Source organism: Ornithorhynchus anatinus, chromosome 21 (genome assembly GCF_004115215.2).
Source record: "Ornithorhynchus anatinus isolate Pmale09 chromosome 21, mOrnAna1.pri.v4, whole genome shotgun sequence".
Lineage (NCBI taxonomy): Eukaryota > Metazoa > Chordata > Mammalia > Monotremata > Ornithorhynchidae > Ornithorhynchus > Ornithorhynchus anatinus.
The window spans coordinates 23,468,970-23,489,818 of NC_041748.1; the positions used below are offsets into that span (position 1 = coordinate 23,468,970).

Below are 20,849 nucleotides of genomic sequence, written 5' to 3' on the forward strand. Positions count from 1 at the left end.
CTATGTGCACAGCACTGTTCTAAGCGCTGGGGTAATTACAGGGTCATCAGATTGTCCCACGTGAGGCTCCCACTCTTCATCCCCATTTTACAGGTGAGGGAACTGAGGCCCAGAGAAGTGAAGCGACTTACCCACAGTCACCCAGCTGACAAGTGGCAGAGCCGGGATTCGCACCCATGACCTCCGACTCCCAAGCCCGGGCTTTTCCACTGAGCCACGTCCTCCGACTCCCAGGCCTGTGCTCTTCCCACTAGGCCGAGTAACCCTGGGCAGGTCGCTTAGCAAGTCATTTGGGGAAGCAGCGTGGCTCAGTGGAAAGAGCCAGGGCTGGGAGTCAGAGATCATGGGTTCGAATCCCGGATCAGCCGTTTTGTCAGCTGTGTGACTGTGGTCAAGTCACTTAACTTCTCTGGACCTCAGTGACCTCCTCTGTCAAATGGGGATGAAGGCTGTGAGCCCCACGTGGAACAAGCTGATCGCTTTGTATCCTCCCCAGCGCTCAGAACAGTGCTCTGCACAAAGTCAGCGCTTAATAAATGCCGTCATTAGAATGATTAACTTCTCTCCGCCTCGGAGTTACCTGACCTGCAAAATGGGGCTGAAGACTGTGAACCCTATGTGGGACAGAGACGGCGTCCAACCTGATTAGCTTGCGTCTAGTAGTGTTGGTATTTGTTAAGCGCTTACTATGTGCCGAGCACTGTTCTAAGCACTGGGGGAGATGCAGGGTCATCAGGTTGTCCCACGTGAGGCTCACAATCTTAATCCCCATTTTACAGATGAGGGAACTGAGGCACAGAGAAGTGAAGTGACTTGCCCACAGTCACACAGCTGACAAGTGGTAGAGCTGCCTCATTTTCCCCTTTTCCCTCTGCTCCTCCACCTCTCCCTTCCCATCCCCACAGCACTGTACCCGTCCGCTCAACTGTATATATTTTCGTTACCCTATTTATTTTGTTAATGAATTGTACATCGCCTTGATTCTATTTAGTTGCCATTGTTTTTACGAGAATGTTCTTCCCCTCGGACGCTGTTTTAGTGCCATTGTTCTCGTCTGTCCGTCTCCCCCGATTAGACTGTAAGCCCGTCAAACGGCAGGGACTGTCTCTATCTGTTGCCGACTTGTTCATCCCAAGCGCTTAGTACAGTGCTCTGCACATAGTAAGCGCTCAATAAATACTATTGAATGAATGAATGAATACTTGGTACATAGTAAGCGCTTAACAAATACCGACATTATTCATGTTATTATTATTATTACTACAACCGAATGAATGATATCGGTCTCTCTCCCCCCAACCCCCACCCCCAACCTGTGAGCTCTCTGTGGGTGGGAATTGCCTCTATCGCTGTAATAATAATAATAATAATGTTGGTATTTGTTAAGCGCTTACTACGTGCAGAGCACTGTTCTAAGCGCTGGGGGAGATACAGGGTCATCGGGTTGTCCCACGGGAGGCTCCCGGTCTTCATCCCCATTTTACAGATGAGGGAACTGAGGCCCAGAGAAGTGAAGTGACTCGCCCACGGTCACCCAGCTGACAAGTGGCAGAGCCGGGATTCGAACCCGTGACCTCTGACTCCCAGGCCCGGGCCCTCTCCACTGAGCCACGATGCGGCTTCTCACGATGTTGTAGCGTTCTTTCCCAAGCGTTTGATACAGTGATCTGCTGTGTGACCTTGGGTAAGTCACTTAATGCCTCTGTGCCTCAGTTCCCTCAGCTGTAAAATGGGGATTAAGACTATTAGTCCCACTGGGGACAAGCTGATCACCTTGATCACCCCCACCTCCAGCGATGAGGTCAGTGCTTTGTACATAGTAAGCGCTTAACCAATACCATCATCATCATCATCATCATCGTCATCACAAGGTAAGCCCTCAGTAAGTACGATTGAATGAATGAAGCAGCGTGGCTCAGTGGAAAGAGCCCGGGCTGGGGAGTCAGAGGTCATGGGTTCAAATCCTGCCTCTGCCACTTGTCAGCTGTGTGACTGTGGGCAAGTCACTTCATTTCTCTGGGCCTCAGTTCCCTCATCTGTAAAATGGGGATTAAGACTGCGAGCAACCTGATTCCCCCGTGTCTACCCCAGCGCTTAGAACAGTGCTCTGCACATAGTAAGCGCTTAACAGATACCAACATGATTACGAATGAATGAATGAATGTTCTGTTGCCAGCTTGTTCATCCCAAGCGCTTAGTACAGTGCTCTGCACATAGTAAGCGCTCAATAAATTCTACTGAATGAATGAATGAATGAACGAATGAATGACTGAATGACGCTCATCCCCCGGGCCACCTAGGAACCGGAGCCCGGAATCCGGAATCCGGAGCGGAGCCAGCAGCCCGACAGCCCGGAACCCGGAATCCGGATCCCGGAGCGGAGCCCTCAGCCGGGAGCCCGGAGCCCGGAGCCCGGAACCCGGAATCCGGAGTTCGGATCGGAGCCGCCCGCCCGGAGCCCGGAATCCGGAATCCGGAGCGGAGCCTTCAGTCCGCAGCCCGGAGCCCGAAGCGGAGCGGACGGCCCGGAGCCCGGAATCCCGCTTCCGGAGCGGGAGCCCTTCAGCCGGCAGCCCGCCAGCCCGGAGCCGGGGATCCGGAGCGGAGCCGGGAAGCGACACCGTCCTTACGGCCAATGGGACGGCGGCGCTGGGGGCGCGGGCCAATGGGGAGGCGTTGCCGGGCACACCCCCGAGCCGCCGTCCAATGGGAAAATCGGCGTGCGGGGCGCCGGGCAGGTGGACGGGAGTCGGGGGGAAGGAGGAGGACTGCGTCGCTCCATCGCGTGTCGGCGGCCTCTGCCACCCAGCGGGACCGGACCGGTACCGGGGAGGTCGCGGTCGTCGCCCGCGGAGGGAGGCGGGGGGCTGCATGGAGGAGGAGGACCGCCCCTAGACCCCACCGCGCCCGGCCCCTGCAAGTGTCCCGGGGGGCTCCCGCCCCGGCCATCGAGGGAGCAGCCGGTAAGTGCACACAATGAGCCCGGCCAGTCCTTCCCTCTCCCTCCCCCGGGACGGGAGAGGCAGCGGGATTCGCTTGAAGCGATTCCGTGGATTGAATTGAAATACTCTTGAATTGATTCCTCCCCCGGGAAAGAGGACCCGGACCCGCAGCCTCCGGATGGACGTTTGGGTCTGGGCGCAGATCGTCTCCTCGTTGCCCCGTTGGCCATTCCAAGCGCTTAGCCCAGTGCCCCGCACAGAGTAAACGCTCACTCAATACGATCGGACGAATGAATGGACGCAGAACGGCCCAAGCCCTTCTCCTGTCCGGCTTCCCCCTCCTCCTTTTCCCTCTCTCTCTGCTCATCGCCTTTTTCCCACTCTCCCCTTCCCCCCATTTAGAGCCCGTCGTTGGGCGGGGCTGGTCTCTATCTGTTGCCGAATTGGCCATTCCGAGCGCTTAGGCCAGTGCTGTGCACATAGCGAGAGCTCAATAATGCTACCGAATGAATGAGAACAGGTTTGGGATCTGATTTTACAACCGAAGACAGGGAGGGAAAATCAGTCAGTGCCCTGCACATAGTAAGAGCGAGATAAATACTGTTGACTGAGTGAACGAACATCTGTCCCCTCCCCAGGGTCCCCGGCGGCCCCCGCCATCAGCCGAGACGGAGATCCGGACCCGGGCTCGGCGAGCGGGAGGCCGTGGCGCGGCGTGGTCCGCCCGGACCGGGCCCCGCCGAGCCCCGCCGCGCCGGGCCGGGCCGCGGCAGCCCCCCACAGCTCCGGGGGTCTGGGACGCGGCAGCTCCGGTGCCTCCCCTGCAGAGCCGGGCAGGGCCCGGGGTCGGGAAGGGTGGGCCTAGGCCCCAAGCCCCGGGAGGATGTGAACCCCCACCCTCCCGGGGTCCGGATCTGCCACCGGACCCCCGAGGCCGTGTGATTTCCAGGCGGTTGGCGGCGCAGACTCTCCCCGGCTCGGTGGTCCCCGATCCGGCAGAGCCTCCCGGGGTGTGGGGCGGCCCGGGCGCGAAGCTTCCGGTGTGAGCGGGGCCGGGGGTCCGTGGGATCCGTGGGGAGAGCCCCGCCGGGGACGTGGCGGACGGGGAGCCGCCGTCAGGTCGGCGGGAGCTGGCTGCTGGGGTGCCCACTGTCAGCGCCCAGCGCCCGCGCCTAGCCGGTGCCTTCATCCTCGACGGGGGAACGTGGGCGAGGCCGAGGGAGCCACCCGGGCCCCGTTCCCGCCTCGGCCCACGATGGCCACCCGGCAGCCGAACCCTCACCGGTAGCGTCCGCCCCGCGATCTGGGCCGGGGCCGTGGGCAGCAGGAAAAGCGTCTCGGGGTCGGGGATAGGACGGTGATTTCCCGCCCCCCTCTCCGCCCAAAGAGCCGGGAAAAAGCCAAGGAGAGCCTCCCCGCCTAATGTCCGCCCCGGATGCTCTGGCGGCTCCTTGTCGGCAGAGACCACGGCACCTCACTCTGTTGTTGTCCTCTCCCAAGAGCTTAATACGGTTCTCCGCACATAGCGAGCGCTCAGTAAATACCACCGATTTGATCTACCTCCTCCGCCGGGCCCCCTTCCCTCCCCCATCCGGCCCCGCCCCGGGTCTAGCCCCCTCCTCCCCCTCCTGTCCGGCCTCTCCCCTCCTCACCCTTTTGCCCCCCACCTCCCCTCCCTTGGCTGTCTCCCGCCCCCCCCCCCTATCATTGTCTGGGCATCTCAGGACAGAGGGACTCCTGACACCCCAGCCGGGTGGTAAACGTCCAGGACCCAGGATGACACCGGGCCGGGCCCCCCGCGGAGGTTCGTGGACGGGACCGAGGGCCCGCCCCCCCCCCCCCCCCCGCCACCTGGGACACTCTGTCTCGGGCCCAAGGAAACCCCCCGATGTGGAGAAAGGTCCGCTTCGGCCTTCGCGTCGCCCGGCCGGACCCCTGGGGTCGCCGGGCGGCGCGGATGACGGGGTTGAGAGGCCACGCCGCGGCCCCGGAGGGCAGACGGGGCCAAACGAGGAGCGGTGGCCATTTTGGGTGGCAAGGCCTGGTGTTTCCCGGCGATGGGCTCAGTGGGCAGCACCCCCGGTCTCCCCGGGGCGAGGGCACCTCCCGGTGCAGGGGCGGGCGCGCCCGCGGCGCTGTCTCGCTCCCGGGCCCGTCAGTCTGTCAGTCGTCCTGGAAGTACTCCGTGCCGACCGTCCACCGTCACGGGCAGACCCCGGGACTGAGCGCCCGGCAGCGCACGAGGGAGGCACGATCAATCGGTCTGTGGAATTTACTGAGCGCTTGCTGGGTGCCCAGAGCTGGACTGAGCGTTTGGCAGAGGACCGAACGCTAGAGTCGGTAGACACGATCCCGGCCCGTCAAGAGCTTCCGGGCAAGGAGTGATCCTTCCTCTCGAGGAGCTTCAAGTCCAGCAGGGGAGCCTGGCACCGAAATCGGTGAGAAATTGGTTGGAGCCATCGAGTGGTCGGTCGGTCTTTCATTGGAGAGTTTACCGGGTGCAGAGCACTGTACCGAGCGCTTGGGAGGGTACGATTCAATAAGTAGAAAGGTCCCTTTGGGAGCACGAGCGGCCGAGGGCGAGACGGTGCGATAGGGGCAGATCCTGAGAGGCGGAGCAGGAAAGTGTTTTTCTAATGGTATTTAAGTGCTTACTATGTGCCAAGCACTATTCTAAGCACTGGAGTAGAGAGAAATAGAGACACAGTCCCTGTCCCACCTGGGTTTCACGGTTTAAGTAGGAGAGAGAGTGGGCATTGAATCCCCATTTTGCGGCCGAGGGCACCGAGGCACCGAGAAACCCCGCGAGTTGCCCGAGGTCACCCGGCAGACTCGGGATTAGAACCCAGTTCCTCCGACTCCCAGGCCCAGGCTCTTTCCACTAGGCCCCGCTCCTGCTTTTGCTTCACGTGAAACTTCCCGCCCAAGTTGGAGAAGTCCGAAGAGAGGAGAGAGTATAACGACTGCGGGCCTTAAAGTCCGTGATCGAGAGTGAGGTTTTTGAGGAACGGGGAGGACTCTGCAGAATGACGTTCGAGAACGGCCATCTCGGAAGCGGGGCACGGGATGGCCGGGAGAGGGGAGAGGCCGGAGGCGGGGAGGTCGACGCGGAGGCCGGTCCCGTGACCGAGCCTGGGCACGACTAGCGTCTGGATCGGCGCCGTGGTAGTTTGGATGGAGAAGAAGAGGGGAGATCTGGAAATGGTTGGGTGACTTGCCCGGGGTCACAGCAGGCAAAGGCGTGGAGCCGGAATTAGAACCCAGGTCCTCTCCTGGTCTGTGCTCTTTCCTCTAGCCCGGGCTGCTCCTCGGGGCGGTGTTTGTTAATAATATAATAATAATAATGGTAATAATTACGGGATTTGTTAAGCGCTTACCAGGTGCCAGCCAATGGCCTAAGCCCCGGGGTGGATGCAGGCAAATGGTGTGGGACAGTCCCTCTTCCACGCAGAACTCCCAGTCTCAATCCCCGTTTCACGGATGAAGTGACCGAGGCCCAGAGAAGTCAAGTGACTTGCCCAGGGTCTCACGGCAGACCGCTGGCGGAGCTGGGATTAGGACCCGCGACCTTCTGACTCCCCGGCCCGGACCCCATCCCCTGCACCGTGCTGCTCCTCGCTTAATACGCGCCGAGCAACGTGTTAAGCACTGGGGTAGATGGGAGAGCAACAGTTTTTGTCCCACATAATGATAATAGTGGTGGTATTTGTTAATTGCTATTTAAAAAAAAAGGATATTTGTTTAAGCGGGAGGGATTCCCCCATAGACTGCGTGTGGGCGTTGAAAGAGAGGGAAGAGTCGAGCCTCGAGGGCTTGGGAAATGGGGAAGGTGGTGCTGTCCCGGAACGCCCTCCCTCCTCACCTCCGCCAGACCCACTCTCTTCCCCCCTTCGAAGCCCGACTGAGAGCCCACCTCCTCCAGGAGGCCTTCCCAGGCTGAGCTTCCCCTTTCCCCTCTGCCCCCTCTCTGCTCCCCCTTCACCTCCCCTCAGCTAAGCCCCCTTTCCCTCTGCTCCTTTCCCCTCCCCTCGGCACTGTGCTCATTTGCAAATATTTTTTATTCCCCTATGGATCTGATCAGTGAGGTGTCCATCCCCTCGATTCTCTTTGTCGCGATTAGGTTGTCTTGCTTTTGTCCGTCTGTCTCCCCCCATTGGACCGTCACTGGCTCTATCAGTTGCCGAATTGTCCATTCCAAGCGCTTAGTCCGGCGTTCCGCCCACAGTAAGCGCTCCATAAATCCTACCGAATGAATGAATGGATGGTGGAAACCGCCAAGGGGAAATCTCGGGGGAGACGGGGGCATTTGGGAGGGAAGACGAGGAGTTGAGTTTTGGCCCGTTGGAGCCTGGGATGCTGGTGGGACACGCAGAGAGAGGATCTGGATGCAGGAGGAGGAGGGGGACCCTCAAGGCTGCGGAAGAGGGGCGGGGGCAGAGCTACAGAAGGAGATTTGGGAGTCGGGGGCGGGTGGCGACCAGAAGGGGACCCAGGACCGGGCCTTGAGGCCCTCCCACGGTGAGGGGGTGGGAGGCGGAGGGGGAGCCCGCCGAGGAGACCGGGAAGGAGCGGCCGAGAGAACCGGGAGAGGACGGGGGAGCCGGGGTCGGACAACCTTTCCGGGACAAGGGGCCGGTCCGCGGCGTCGGAGGCAGCCGAGAGGTCGGGGAGGAGCGGGCCGGAGTGGGGGCCGTTGGATTCGGCGGGGAAGGAGATGGCCGGCCACCCCTCAGAGGGCCGTTTCCGTGGAGGGAAGGGGACGGAGGCCAGGATGGCGGAGGTCGAGGCGGGGGAGTCTCGAGCATCTCCCCGCTACCGTCGAGACGGGGGCGCCGAGGGGAGGAAGGGCAAATCCGGGGCCTGGCTTGCGTCCGACGTTTACCTGGGATGAGTTTTCCGGGAAAGGGGGAGGTGAAAAAAATCAGTCGATGGTATTTGTTGAGCGCTTATTCAGTGCGGAGCACTGCGCTGGACGCTTGGGGGAATGCAGGAGAGATAGAACGATAGCGATCTTGATTAAGCGAGTCCTGGGTGCCCAGCGCGTCAGAGCAGACACAATTCTCATCCTTCACGGGGCTCACGTGATCGCTCCCCGCGAGAAACGGATGCTCTAAAAATCAATCAGTGGAGAGACAGCGTGCTGGACTGGCTGGATTACGGGTCTGGGGCTCAGGTTGTGGGTTCCGATCCCGACTCCGCCACTCGAAGCGCTCGGCGGGAGAGCGTTGATCCGTGCCGTCGACGGGGTTGGGAAGACGTGAGAGACTGAGGGCTCCCTGAGGTCAGGGAATGGGCTGACCCGTCGCGTCGTGTCGTGCTTTCCCAAGCCTTTAGGACAGTGCCCCGCACGCAGTCGGCGCTCAAGAAGTAGCGTCGATGGATGGATTTAGAGGAGTCTGGCGGGGTGGCGAGCGGGAGCCGACGGCGACGGGAAGAGGAGCGAGGCCGGGGAGGCCGGGACCGCGAGCTGTCCGAGGCGGTCCGTCGATCCCCCCGGCGGTCCGCGCCGTGGGACTCGCGGCACCGGTCCGGCCAGGAGGCTGGCCGCTCGCTGGCGTGGCGAGGTCCCACGGTGGGGGGACGGGGCGGGCGCCGAGCCCTCCGCCCCCTCGGAGCCGGGCGCCCCGGGACGGGCCCGCAGAGGGAAGGACCCCGGGAGCGTCGGGGCCGCTGGCCGGAGAGCCGGGAACCCCCGGGGACAGCCGGGTGTGCGGTTACCTCCCCCCGGCTCCGCGGGTGCCGGACGTGTTTACGGCCTGCTCCCGGTTGCTTGGGCCGGACGCGCGCGTGACCCGCCGCGTGCGCCGGCCGTGTATCCGGGCCCCGTTGTGCCGGCTGCGTTTCCCCGCCGCGTGCCTCAGCTCCACGTGCCCACCCTGTCGGCCCTCGGGCCTCTCCCCCGTGGGACGTGGGAGCCAATGGCACGGGGACGGACGGCCCCGTTGGACAGTGGCATCGGGGATGCCGTGATGGGCATCCGCCGGGTGCCGGCGAGCCCCAGCGCCTGGACCGGGGAACGGAACATCATCCGGGGGCGACGGCGCCCGCGGGCACAGAGGTGGACGCTGACAGCGGGGACCGGTCAGGCGGTGGGGACCGGCCACGCGTCTCCAGGCCCAGGCTGAGCCGGGGACGCCCCGGATGCACGCAGGGAAGCGCCGGACGTTGGTCCGTCGGCCGAGGGGGTCCGGCCCCGGCCGCCCATCGAGCCCCCGGGGGGGGGGGGCCGTGCGGGGGCCGCCCTCGGGGACCACAGGCGGGCACCCGCGGGTTGGAACACGACCCGCGAAGCCCAGGGAGAGCAGAAGAGGATCTGCGGGTCAGAGTGGACCCCGCACTGACCGTGCGCTAGCAATGGCGGGTCATCGTTCAACCGGTAACATGGATGGGAGGGCGGGGCAAGAAAGTCCTTCTCCCGGTCAGCCCTGACCAACCCAGTCCACACCAGAGGGCGGGGGGGGGGGGGGAGGTCCTCCCACCCCGGGCCGGCCCGGCCCGGAGGGCGAGGGCCCTCCCTGCGCCGGCCAGGCCGGGCCCGAGGGTGGGGTCGTGGAGAGAGGATGCGGCGAGCTGGCCGGGGGCCAGGCCGGAGCGGCCGCCGCGCTCCGGCGGACGGATGGATGGAAATTGCTCCTCCGAGACGGGGTTGAGGAATCGGAGGCGGCGTCCGGCCGGCCCGAAGCGGAGCGGGTTTCGAGGACTCTCGATCCCCGGCTCGGCGGCCCCGCGGCGTCCGCCGCCGAGCGGGAGCGACCGGACCCGCCGGACGGCGGGAGGGATCGTGGGGGGACTCCGGAAAGCGCCCCCCCGGCCCCGGGAGGGTCCGGCTTTCACCTTGCTACGGGCAGGAAGCGGTGAGATTTGTGAAGGGACTGTCTCCCCTTCTAAATAAATCAGTAATGTTGGCATTTGTTAAGCGCTGACTATGTGCAGAGCACCGTTCTAAGCGCTGGGGGAGATAGAGGGTCATCGGGTGGTCCCACGGGAGGCTCACAGTTAACCCCCATTTTACGGATGAGTTGACTGAGGCACAGAGAAGTGAAGTGACCTGCCCACAGTCACACAGTTGAGAAGTGGCAGAGCCGGGATTCGAACCCATGACCTCTGACTCCCAAGCCCGGGCCCTTTCCACCGAGCCACGCCGCCTCTAGACCGACAGCACGTTGTGGGCGGGAAATGTGTCTGTCTATTGCTATATCGCACTCTCCCAGGCGCTTAGTACGGTGCTCTGCACGCAGCGAGCACTCAATAGATGCGATTGAACGAGCGAGTGAGCGATGGCCATTATCGTCGGAGCGCCGTGCCGGATGCTCACGGTGAGTGAAACACCGTACTAGGTGCCTGCGGTAATCGAGTCAACTCGATAGACGTGATCCCTGCCTAGCGAGACCCAGAGAAGTCGTCACTTGGCCGAGGTCACGCGGCTGACAAACGGAAGAGGCGGGATTAGAACCCAGGCCCCCCCGGGCCCCTGCTCTCTCCTCGAGGCCGCCGCGCCGCTCCTTGGATGAATCGGGGAAGACCTCGGGTCGGGGGCCCGTCAGCCGGAGGAGGGTTGGGCACTCCGGGGTCTCCGCTCGCTCCCAATCCCCGGCTCCTGGTCCGAGGGTAAGAGAGGGGACGCGGGACCCCGGGACCCCGTGGGAACAGCCCCTCCTGAGGGTCCGTCCCACCTCGTCCGTCCCCGGCATCCGTCGGACCCCTGCTGGGGCAAGAGGGCTGTACTGGGCACCCCCCCGGGGGCGGAGTGCTCTCCTGGGTGCCCGCCGGAGACGGAGCCGTGTGCTGGACACCCACCGGCATTCGAGCGCCGTGTTGGCTGCCCGCCGGGCGCAGAGCGGTGTACTGGGCGCCCACCGGGATCGGAGCCCCGGCCGGGGGCGGCGCCGGCCAGGCCTGGGCCCCGAGCAGCGGCGTCTAGGGGGTGCCTCGGGAGGGGAGGGGTCCGCTCCCCCGCTGCCGGAGGTCCCACGTGGGCGTGCCCGGGACCCCCCTCCCTCCCGCAGGTCAGTTCCCCCCGGCTCAGCGACCGGACTGGGGGGCGGGGGTCCCTGGGAGTTGGGCTCCCTGAGAGACGGAGTCCCCGGGAGAAGGGGTCTCTGAGAGACGGCGTCCCTGAGAGACACAGTCTCTGAGAGACGGAGGCCCTGGGAAGAAGGGGTCTCTGGGAGAGGGGGTCCCTGAGAGACGGAGTCCCCGGGAGACGGGGTCGCCGAGAGACGGGGTCCCTGAGAGACGGGACCCCTGACACACGGCGTCCCTGAGAGACACGGTCTCTGAGGGACCGAGTCCCTGGGAGAGGGGGTCCCTGGGAGGGGGGGGTCCCTGAGAGACGGGGTCCCTGGGAGACGGGGTCGCTGAGAGACGGGGTCCCTGGGAGACGGGGTCGCTGAGAGACGGGGTCCCTGGGAGACGGGGTCTCTGGGAGACGGGGTCCCTGAGAGACGGGGTCGCTGAGAGCTGGGGTCCCCGAGAGACACGGTCTCTGAGAGACGGAGTCCCCGGGAGACGGGGTCTCTGGGAGACGGGGTCCCCGAGAGAGACGGGATCCCCGAGAGACGGGATCCCCGAGAGACGGGGTCCCCGGGAGACGGGGTCCGGAGAGCCCTGCGGGCCGGTGACTGGCTACCAGGTGGGGCCGAGGCTGCCGCTCTCCCTCCTCCAGGAGAGTCCCGGACCCCGGAGGGCTCCGGCGGGGTCCGGGGGATCGGTTGTTGCCGTGTTTATCTCTAGTTCCCAGACGCTGCGGGCCGGGGGCCGGCTCGGGCCCCTCGAGACTGGAGGTTCGTCGCGGGCAGGGACTGGGTCTATTATAGTGCTGTGGCGTCCACTCCCAAGTGCTTGGTACAGTGCCCTGTCACAGGGAGAACTCAGTGAATACGATCGATCGATTAATAAGCGCCGTGGGGCCCAGGGTGAGGAGAAGACCGAACATCCAGAGGTCGCAGATCCAGGCGCGTAGACGACGCGGAGGGGAGACGGAGCCGGAAAACAGAGGGCTTAGTCTGGGGAGGCTTCTCGGAGGAAACGTGACCTTAAGAAGGCTTCGAAGACGGGGAGAGCGGTGGTCTGGCGTTTAAGGAAGGCGGGGATCCCGGGTCCCCTCCCTGGCGCTCAGGACGGTGGTCCGGACGCCGCAGGCGCTCAGTACGGTTCCGCCGATCGATTGGCGACGGATGCCCGATTAGCGGAGGGAGCACGGGCCCGGGAGTCGGAAGGTCGTGGGTTCTAATCCCCGGCTTCGTTCGTCTGCCGGGTGACCTCGGGGGAAGTCACTTCGCCCCTCATCTGGAAAATGGGGATTGGGACGGCCAGCCCCGCGCGGGACGGGGACCGTGTCCGACCCGATTTGCTCGTCTCCACCCCGGCGCTCAGTACGGCGCCCGGCACGTGGTAAGCGCTTAACAGATGCCGTCGTTATTATCGACGTCATCAGGTTCCGCCAGTCGACCCGGCACCCCCCGCGACGACCGCCGGCGCCGGCCGGCCCGTGTTTGCTGGTCAGAAGGGCGCGGGTCCCGCCCCGGTCACCCCGACGTCCAGGTACCGGGCGTCTGGGCCGCCTCCCTCGGCCGCCCGTCCCGGGGCGTCCACCCGCCGACCGCGGCTCTCCGGGTCCACCCCGACGCCCCCGGCCGTCCCCCCCGCACCCCTGGGGGTCTCCGGGTGAGCGATCCGCACCCCGTGGGAAGCACGGGGTGGCCCACCCTCCACGGGGCCGCCCCGGGGGCCGGCGGGGAGAGGACGGGGCAGGGAGGGGACCGTCGGGCCGCGCGGGGAGCCGGAAGCGGTTTCGGTCGGCGGTTTCTCCGGCGAGCGGGGCGGCGGTGGCGGGTGTGTTATTTTCCCTTAATGGATGGTTTCGGTAATCGTAGTTTGAATTATTAAAGACGGATTTCTGCAGCGGGCTCTCCTCTGAACAGCTAATTGGAGCTGAGTACTTAATTACTGGATCCGCGGCAAGCCCGGTTGGGGTCCGTTCGGGTCCGGGAACCCACCGCAGCCGAAAACGGGTCCCGCCTCCGCCCCCCGGGGACCCCGGAGTGCGGAGGCCCGGCGGAGCCGCCTGGGTTTTCCGGAGAGTATCGCCCGCCCCTGCCGCGGGGCCGAGGCGGCGCGGCCGAGTCCCGCCACCGCGAGCTCGGCTCCGGCGCGGGGCCCGGAGCGGGGCTCAACCCGCGGCGGGTGCTCGGGACGCTGCCCGGCCCTCAGTCGGTCAGTCTTAGTGCGCTCACCGTGCGCGGGGCGCCGTACTGAGCGTCGGGGACACGCTCCCGGTCCCCGACGAGCGGGCACTGAGCGCGCTTCCCGGCCCCCGGCAGGCTCTCGGGACGGAAGTAAGGAATGAAACGTCATTGTCGGCTGTGTGACTGTGGGCAGGTCACTTCACTTCTCTGGGCCTCAGTTACCTCGTCTGCGAAATGGGGACGAGGACCGTGAGCCCCACGGGGGACGACCCGATTCCCCTGTGTCTACCCCGGCGCTTAGAACGGTGCCCTGCACGTAGTAGGCGCTTAACGAATACCAACATTATTATTATTATTGTTAAACGAGTAAGGCGGACCGAGCGACCCCGGGGGGTGCCGTCGGCCGGGGGACGGGAGCGGCCTCCTCGTCGGACGTCCCCGGCTCGGCCCGCCCGCCGTCGCCCGTCGGCCGATCGCCGCCCCCTCTCCCTCCCCGACCCGCGCCGTCCTCCGGCCTGTGCCCGGAGCGGGTGGGGGTGGGCAGCCCGGTGGCCCCTGCCAACCGTGGGATCTGGACGGGCTTTGTCCGCCGTGGCGTCTGGTTCGCCTCCCTGCCCTCGCCCACCCACCCGCCTCTGCCCCGGTCTGGCTCAGTGAAAGGAGCGTGGGCCCCCGAATCGGAGGTCACGGGTTCGACTCCCGGCTCTGCCACTCGGCAGCTGTGTGACCGTGGGCGAGTCACTTCACTTCTCTGTGCCTCAGTCACCTCATCTGTAAAATGGGGATTATCTGTGAGCCTCACGTGGGACGACCTGATTCCCCTGTAGCTGCCCCGGCGCTTAGAACGGTGCTCTGCACATAGTAAGCGCTTAACGGATACCAACGTTATTATTATTATTATTAGCTGACCGTCTTGCTAGGGAGGCGGCGGGCACAGCCGCGGCTCGGTGGAAAGAGCCCGGGCTGGGGAGTCAGAGGCCGTGGCTTCCGATCCCGGCTCCGCCGCTTGTCAGCCGTGTGGCCTTGGGCAAGTCACCTCACTTCTCTGTGCCTCGGTTCCCTCCTCTGTAAAACGGGGATGGAGTCTGTGAGCCCCACGCGGGACGACCTGATTACCCTGTATCTACCCCGGCGCTTGGAACGGTGCTCGGCACACAGTGAGCGCTTAACAGATACCGACGTTATTATTAATCCCGGCTCCCTCGCTTGTCAGCTGGGGGGCCTCGGGCGAGTCGCTTCACTTCTCCGGGCCCTCGGCCACCTCCTCTGTAAAATGGGGATGAAGGCCGGGAGCCCCACGTGGGACGACCTGCCGACCTTGTCTCTACCCCGGCGCTTAGAACAGCGCTTGGGCCATGGTGAGCGCTTCCCAAATACCATTATTATTAGTATTATCGTCTCCTCCGGGAGGCCTTCCCCGATGGACCTCTGGTCTCCCCCCCCCCCGGCGCAACCCGCCTCTCCCAGCGCCCTTCCTCGCCGGGCCGCGGGTCGTCGTTTATCTCCGTGTCGGCCCCCGGCCCGCGAGCTCGTCGGGGGCGGCGATCGTGTCCCCGCCGGGGTCCGGAGCGGGCGCTCCGTAAATACCGTCGACGGATCGACGGAGCGCCGGCCCTCGCCTCTGCCCACGCGCGGGCGGGGGCTGACGGGTGGAAAGGGTTAAGGCGGGTCTGGCCGGCCGGGGAGCAGCGGGACCCGTCTGCCCCCTCCTCCCCTCTCCCCCTTCCCCCTCCTCCCCTCCCCCAGCCGTCACACAAAGACCCTTTCTAGAAGCGTCCGTCCCTCCCGGGCCCGGGCCCGGGCTTGGCTCTCTTCGCCTTCCGTCGGGCCGCGGAGGAGGCCGGGGCCGGGGAGGGATGTGTCGGCGTGTGTGTGTGGACGTCCGGGCCCGGGTGCCCGTGCGCGCACGCTCGCAGACACGAGGCCACGGTGCCCGTCCCCTGTGGGGCGGGGGGTGTCGGCCCCGCCGCCCCCTCGGCGAGTCCCGGCCCGCGGGCCCCGGCCCCTGGAGTGCCGCGTGGCGTCGCGTGCCTCGCGAGCGACTCCCGGTGCGGATCGTAGGGGTCCGGCCCGGGCCCCGGGCCCCGGGCCCCGACGCGGCCCGGCGGCCCACCGGGCAGACCCCGGCCCCGACGCGGGCACCGGCCGCCCGCCGTAGCGGGGAGGCTCGTGCTCCCCCGCGACGGTTCTCCTTCGTGGTCCCTGGTTCCCGCCCTGCTTCCCGGCCGGTGTGGGCGGCGGGGCGGCTGGGCAGCGATCCCTGCCCCCTCCGTCGGCCCACCCGCCCCCCGCCCGGATGGTTGGTGATTAGGGACCATTGATTGCTGTTTAATGACCCAAGTGCGCCAGCCGGTCTGCTGATCCCCTGCTGTGCCCAGGAGGGCGGGGGGGGGGCCGGGGGCGGGGGACTGGTTTATTTCCCCCCTCCCCTCCCCCCCGCCCCCACCATCCCCACTCCCCAGCAACGGGTCTGGACATTGTCATTTCCTTCTCCAGTAACAAGCTTCTTCCCTTCCTTCTTTCTTTCCGCCTTTCCTCTTACCCTTTCCATTCCCTTCCCCCTTTCCCCTTTCCCCTTTCCCCTTTCCCCTTCCCTTCCCCTTTCCCCTCCCTTTACCCCTTTTCCCCTTCCCTTTTCCCCTTTTCCCTTCCCTTTTCCCTTTCTCCTTCCCCCTTCCTTTCCCCTCCCTTTTCCCCTTTTCCCCTTCCCCCTTCCCTTTTCCCCTTCCCCCTTCCCTTTTCCCCTTCCCCCTTCCCCCTTCCTTCCCTCATAAGCTCAGTGTGGGCAGGGAACTTGTCTCTTTTCCCTTTCCCTTCCCTTTCCTCTTTCCCCTTCCCCTTCCCCCCTTCTCTCTTCCCTTTCCCTTCCCCCTTTCCCTTCCCTTTCCCTTTTTCCCTTCTCTTTTCCCTTCCCTTTTCCCCTTCCCCCATCCCCCTTCCCCTTCCCCTCTTCCCTTTCCCTTCCCCCTTCCTTCCCTCATAAGCTCAGTGTGGGCAGGGAACTTGTCTCTTTACCGTTCTATTCTCCTAAGCATTTAGTACAGTGCCCTGCACGCAGCAAGTGCTCGACAAACACGGGCGAATGAATGGATCTGTAAACCGGGGATTCGGTCAGTCGATCACATTTATTGCGCACGTACTGCGTGCAGAGCACCGTGCTAAGCGCTTTGGAGAGGACGGGGTAGCAACAGAAGGAGCTCGTGCCCGGCACGTAGTAAGCGCTTAAGCCATTCTTCTTCAAAGGCCACGGAGTCGTTTCCGACCCACAGCGACGCCGTGGACGCACCCCTCCCCGGACGCCCCATCTTCTGTCACGAAGTCATCTCGGAATGGATATCCCGTAGGGATATCTCGGGAAAGGCCCGGCAGCGGTCCGCCGTCGCCGTCCTCCGCGCGGTGAAGACGAGCCTCTGCCGTCGTCCCTGCCCGACGTCGCGATGGCTCGATGGCCCGCCCCCGCGCCGCTGCGGCCCGGCCCGAGCGAATCGCCGTCGTCCGACCTCTCCGACACGGGCGGCCCTCCGCGGCCCGGCCGGGAGCTTCGGCGGCGCTCCGTCGGGCCGGGTGGGAACGGGTTGGCGTGCTTCGGGTCGGCCCGGGTAGGACTCGGCGGCTTGGGTTGGGCCGGGTGGCGTGGGATCGAGGCGAGCGCCGTCGATCGGGTTCGGGTGGGGCCCCGCCGGGCGGGGCGGGATCGGGAGGGGGTCGGATCCACCCGGGGCCCGGCGTGGGAGCGGGTCGACCCCTGCGGCTCGCCCTGGGTCGCACGGGGTGGGCCGGGTTAGGCCGGGTCGGGTCGAGGCAGGGGAGCGGGAGGCTTCGAGTGGGTTCGGGCAAGCCTCCCCCTGCCCTCCGCCCCCCGGCCCGCCTCGCCCGCGGGTTGCGGTGACAACCGCTAACCTTCGGAGAGAGCCACGGAATGCCGGCCGGGGAACCTCTCCCACGGCCCAGGAGGGCGGGATGGGGCAGGCCCGAGCCGCCGGGACCGGCCTGCCGTGGGTGATGACGGCGACGGCGATAATGACGGGGACGATGGTGGCATTTAAGCGCTTATTATGTGCCGGGAACTGTACTGAGCGCCGGGGGGGGGGGAACCAGCCAGCCGTGTCGGTCACAGTCCCTGGTCCCCGCGGGGCTCACGGTCTCGATCCCCATTTTATAGATGGGGGAACCGAGGCCCAGAGAAACAAAGCGACTTGCCCGAGGTCACCCGGCGGACGCGTGCGAGAAGCAGCCGTGGCCCGGTGGAAAGAGCCCGGGCTCGGGAGGCAGAGGTCGTGGGTTCTAATCCCGGCTCCGCCGCTCGGCAGCCGGGCGGCTTCGGGCAAGTCGCTTAGCTTCTCCGGGCCTCGGTTCCCTCCTCTGACAAACGGGGATGAAGACTGTGAGCCCCACGTAGGACAACCAGAACGGGGCTCGGCACAGAGTCAACGCTTTAGAAATACCGTCATCACTATTATTATTATGATTATCGTCATTGAGTGGCAGAGCCGGGATTAGAATCCATGACCTTCTGCCTCCCGGACCCGGGCTCTGCCCACTAGGCCGTGCTGCTTCCCAACCTCCATCTTTCCCATCCTCCCTCCTTTCCCCCCTCCCAGCCACAGCTTGGCTTTTAGGGAAACAGATGACTTGGGGATTATGAGATAATCATATTAACGTTGGTATTTGTTAAGCGCTTCCCGTGTGCCAGGCACTGTTCTAAGCGCTGGGGGAGATACAGGGTCATCAGGTTGGCCCACCTGGGGCTCCGCCTTCATCCCCATTTTCCACACGAGGGCACCGAGGCCCAGAGAAGGGAAGCGACTTGCCCCAGGTCACCCAGCCGACAAGCGGCGGCGCCGGGATTCGAACCCCCGACCCCCGACTCCCCAGCCCGGGCTCTTTCCACGGAGCCACGCCGCTTCTCCGGCGACACCCGTCTCAGAGCCTGTCACCCGTCGCCGGGGACAGGTTCTTTCGGCGTCGGCGCGGCGAGAGAGACCGGGGATGGAAAACCTGAGTCTGTATACCGTCCATTCCGCGGGGCAAACCGAATCTGATCAGTTATTTAGACGCGACAGATCGGCCTTCCCTTTTGGAAGAAATAGGGTGTTAAAGCTTCCCTTTTGGGAGGAATACACTGGTACGGTACTTGCGGGTGGCCCGAGCCCACTTACGATTTACTCACGACGTGGTGTGGCGGCTGGTTCCCGCCATGTGCTCGCCCCATCCGGGAGGAATCCACCTTTGCGTTAAATACGCTTATGCGTTAAACACTAATGAGTTACGCACGCTTATGCGTTAAATCCAGTTACGCGTTACCCACTTACGGTGTACTGGCGCTCGGGGAGGCGGCTACCTCCCGCCATATTGGAGAAGCGGCGTGGCTCAGCGGAAAGAGCCCGGGATTGGGAGACAGAGGTCACGGGTTCCAATCCCGGCTCTGCCGCTCGTCAGCTGTGTGACCGTGGGCGAGTCACTTCACTTCTCTGCGCCTCAGTTACCTCATCCGTAAGATGGGGATGAAGCCCGTGAGCCTCGCGTGGGACAACCGGGGTACCCCAGCGCTTAGAACGGTGCTCGGCACATAGTAAGCGGTTAATAGATACTAACGTTATTCTTCTGTTCACGTCCCACCGGGGAGGCAGCCACTTAGACATCAAATCCACTTAAACGTTACATATTTGCGGGGATGCGTCTGGCTTCCAACCCCACGAGCGCTCAGCAGGCCGGGACACTCCCCGTCCCACGGCTCCTCACTCGGCGCGGGCGGGGCGGCCTTCTCACGCTCTGGACGGAGGCGACCCGGGCTGCTGCGAGTCCCGTTCCTCTGCGCGGAAGGCTCATTCATTCATTCGATAGTATTTACTGAGCGTTTACTCCGTGCGGAGCACCGGACTAAGCGCTTGGAACGGACGGGTCGGCGACAGACAGAGACGGTCCCCGCCCTCCGACGGGCTCGCGGTCCCATCGGGGGAGACGGGCGGACGAGGACGGCGGCGATGGATAGGGTCGAGGGGAAGGACGTCTCGTAAAAAGAATGGCAGATAAATAGGACCGGGGTGACGTACAGCTCACTGAAGAAAATAAACAGGGGGATGAAGATCCATACAGTCGAGCGGACGAGTACGGTGCCGAGGGGGTGGGACGGGAGAGGGAAAGGGGGGAGAAGAGGGTTCGGCTGCGGAGAGGTGAACGGGGGGTAGAGGGAGCAGAGGGGAAAAGGGGGGAGCTCAGTCTGGGAAGGCCTCTCGGAGGAGGTGAGCTTTAAGTAGGGATTCGAAGAGGGGAAGAGAACCGGTCCGGCGGAGGCGAGGAGGGAGGGCGTTCCGGAGGACGCGGCCCGGGGGTCGGCGGCGGGACGGGCGAGGACGGGGGACGGCGAGGAGGCGGGCGGCGGAGGAGCGGGGCGGGCGGGGCGGGCGGGTATTTATCGCCTGCGCCCCGAGGCCGTTCCAGCTTCCGGCCTCAGTTTCTCCAATCCCTGCCCGCCCCCCTCCTCCGTTCCTACTTTGATCGGCACGGGGGCGAGGGGCACCTTCCGTAGTCCCAGCTTGGACTGACGGTCGGGCGGTTCGGGTCGCGGGGGTGGTATTCCGCCCTCACTTCCGAGTTCCGCCTGCCGGCTCGGGAGGTCCCGGGATAGCATTTGACCTTGAGATGGTCGGTACCCCCGGGTCGCCTTTTCCCTCTGCTCCCCCTCTAATGTTGGTATTTGTTAAGCGCTCACTACGTGCAGGGCAGCGTCCCAAGCGCTGGGGGAGATACAGGGTCATCGGGTCGGCCCACGTGAGGGTCACAGTCTGAATCCCCATTTTACAGACGAGGGAACTGAGGCCCAGAGAAGTGAAGCGACTCGCCCACAGTCACACAGCCGACAGGTGGCAGAGCCGGGATTCGAACTCATGACCTCGGACTCCCAAGCCGGGGCTCTTTCCACTGAGCCGCGCTGCTTCTCCACCTCTGCCCCCCCCCCTTCACCTCCCCTCAGCTAAGCCCCCTTTTCCCCCCCTTTCCCTCTGCTCCTCTCCCCTCCCTTTCCCTCCCCTCAGCCCTGTACTCGTCTGCTCAACTGTATATATTTTCATTCCCCTATTTATTTTGTTAATGAGATGATAATGATAATAATAATAATAATGTTGGTATCTGTTAAGCGCTTACTCTGTGCAGAGCACCGTTCTAAGCGCCGGGGGAGGTGCAGGCTAATCGGGTTGTCCCACGTGTGGCTCGCAGTTAATCCCCATTTTACAGAGGAGGCAACTGAGGCCCAGAGGAGCGAAGCGACTCGCCCCCAGTCACCCAGCTGACAAGTGGCGGAGCCGGGATTCGATCCCGTGACCTCTGACTCCCAAGCCCGGGCTCTTTCCGCTGAGCCGCGCCGCTTCTCTAGCCACGCCGCTTCTCTAGCTTGATTCTACTATTTTGCTAATGAGATATACATCCCCTTGATTCTGTTTATTTGCTGTTGTTTTAATGAGCTGTTCATCCCCTTGATTCTCTTTGTCGCTATTGTTTTTGTCCGTCTCCCCCGATGAGACCGTGAGCCCGTCCGAGGGCAGGGACCGTCTCTATCTGTTACCGATCTGTCCATTCCAAGCGCTTAGTACAGTGCTCTGCACATAGTAAGCGCCTCATAAATACTACTGAATGAATGAATGAATGAATGACAGAGCCTGAAGCCAGACCAGTGTCTCCAATGATCATGTTGGTATTTGTTAAGCGCTTACTAGGTGCAGAG

The 20,849-nt window shown here is 64.1% G+C and overlaps 1 protein-coding gene across 4 annotated transcripts in view; it reads left to right on the forward strand.

The window, feature by feature from the left end:
- The first annotated feature begins 2,747 nt into the window (after nt 1–2,747).
- ARVCF (ARVCF delta catenin family member) overlaps nt 2,748–20,849 on the forward strand; it is a 61,743-nt gene continuing 43,641 nt past the window's right edge. For 3 of the 4 annotated variants that reach the window (XM_029049040.1, XM_029049043.1, XM_029049042.1), the window contains exon 1: nt 2,884–2,963. The gene's annotated coding sequence lies outside the window, so the exon portion shown is untranslated. Of the gene's footprint in view, nt 2,964–20,849 lie in introns of all 4 variants that reach the window. The other variant, XM_029049045.2, reaches the window with a different exon arrangement.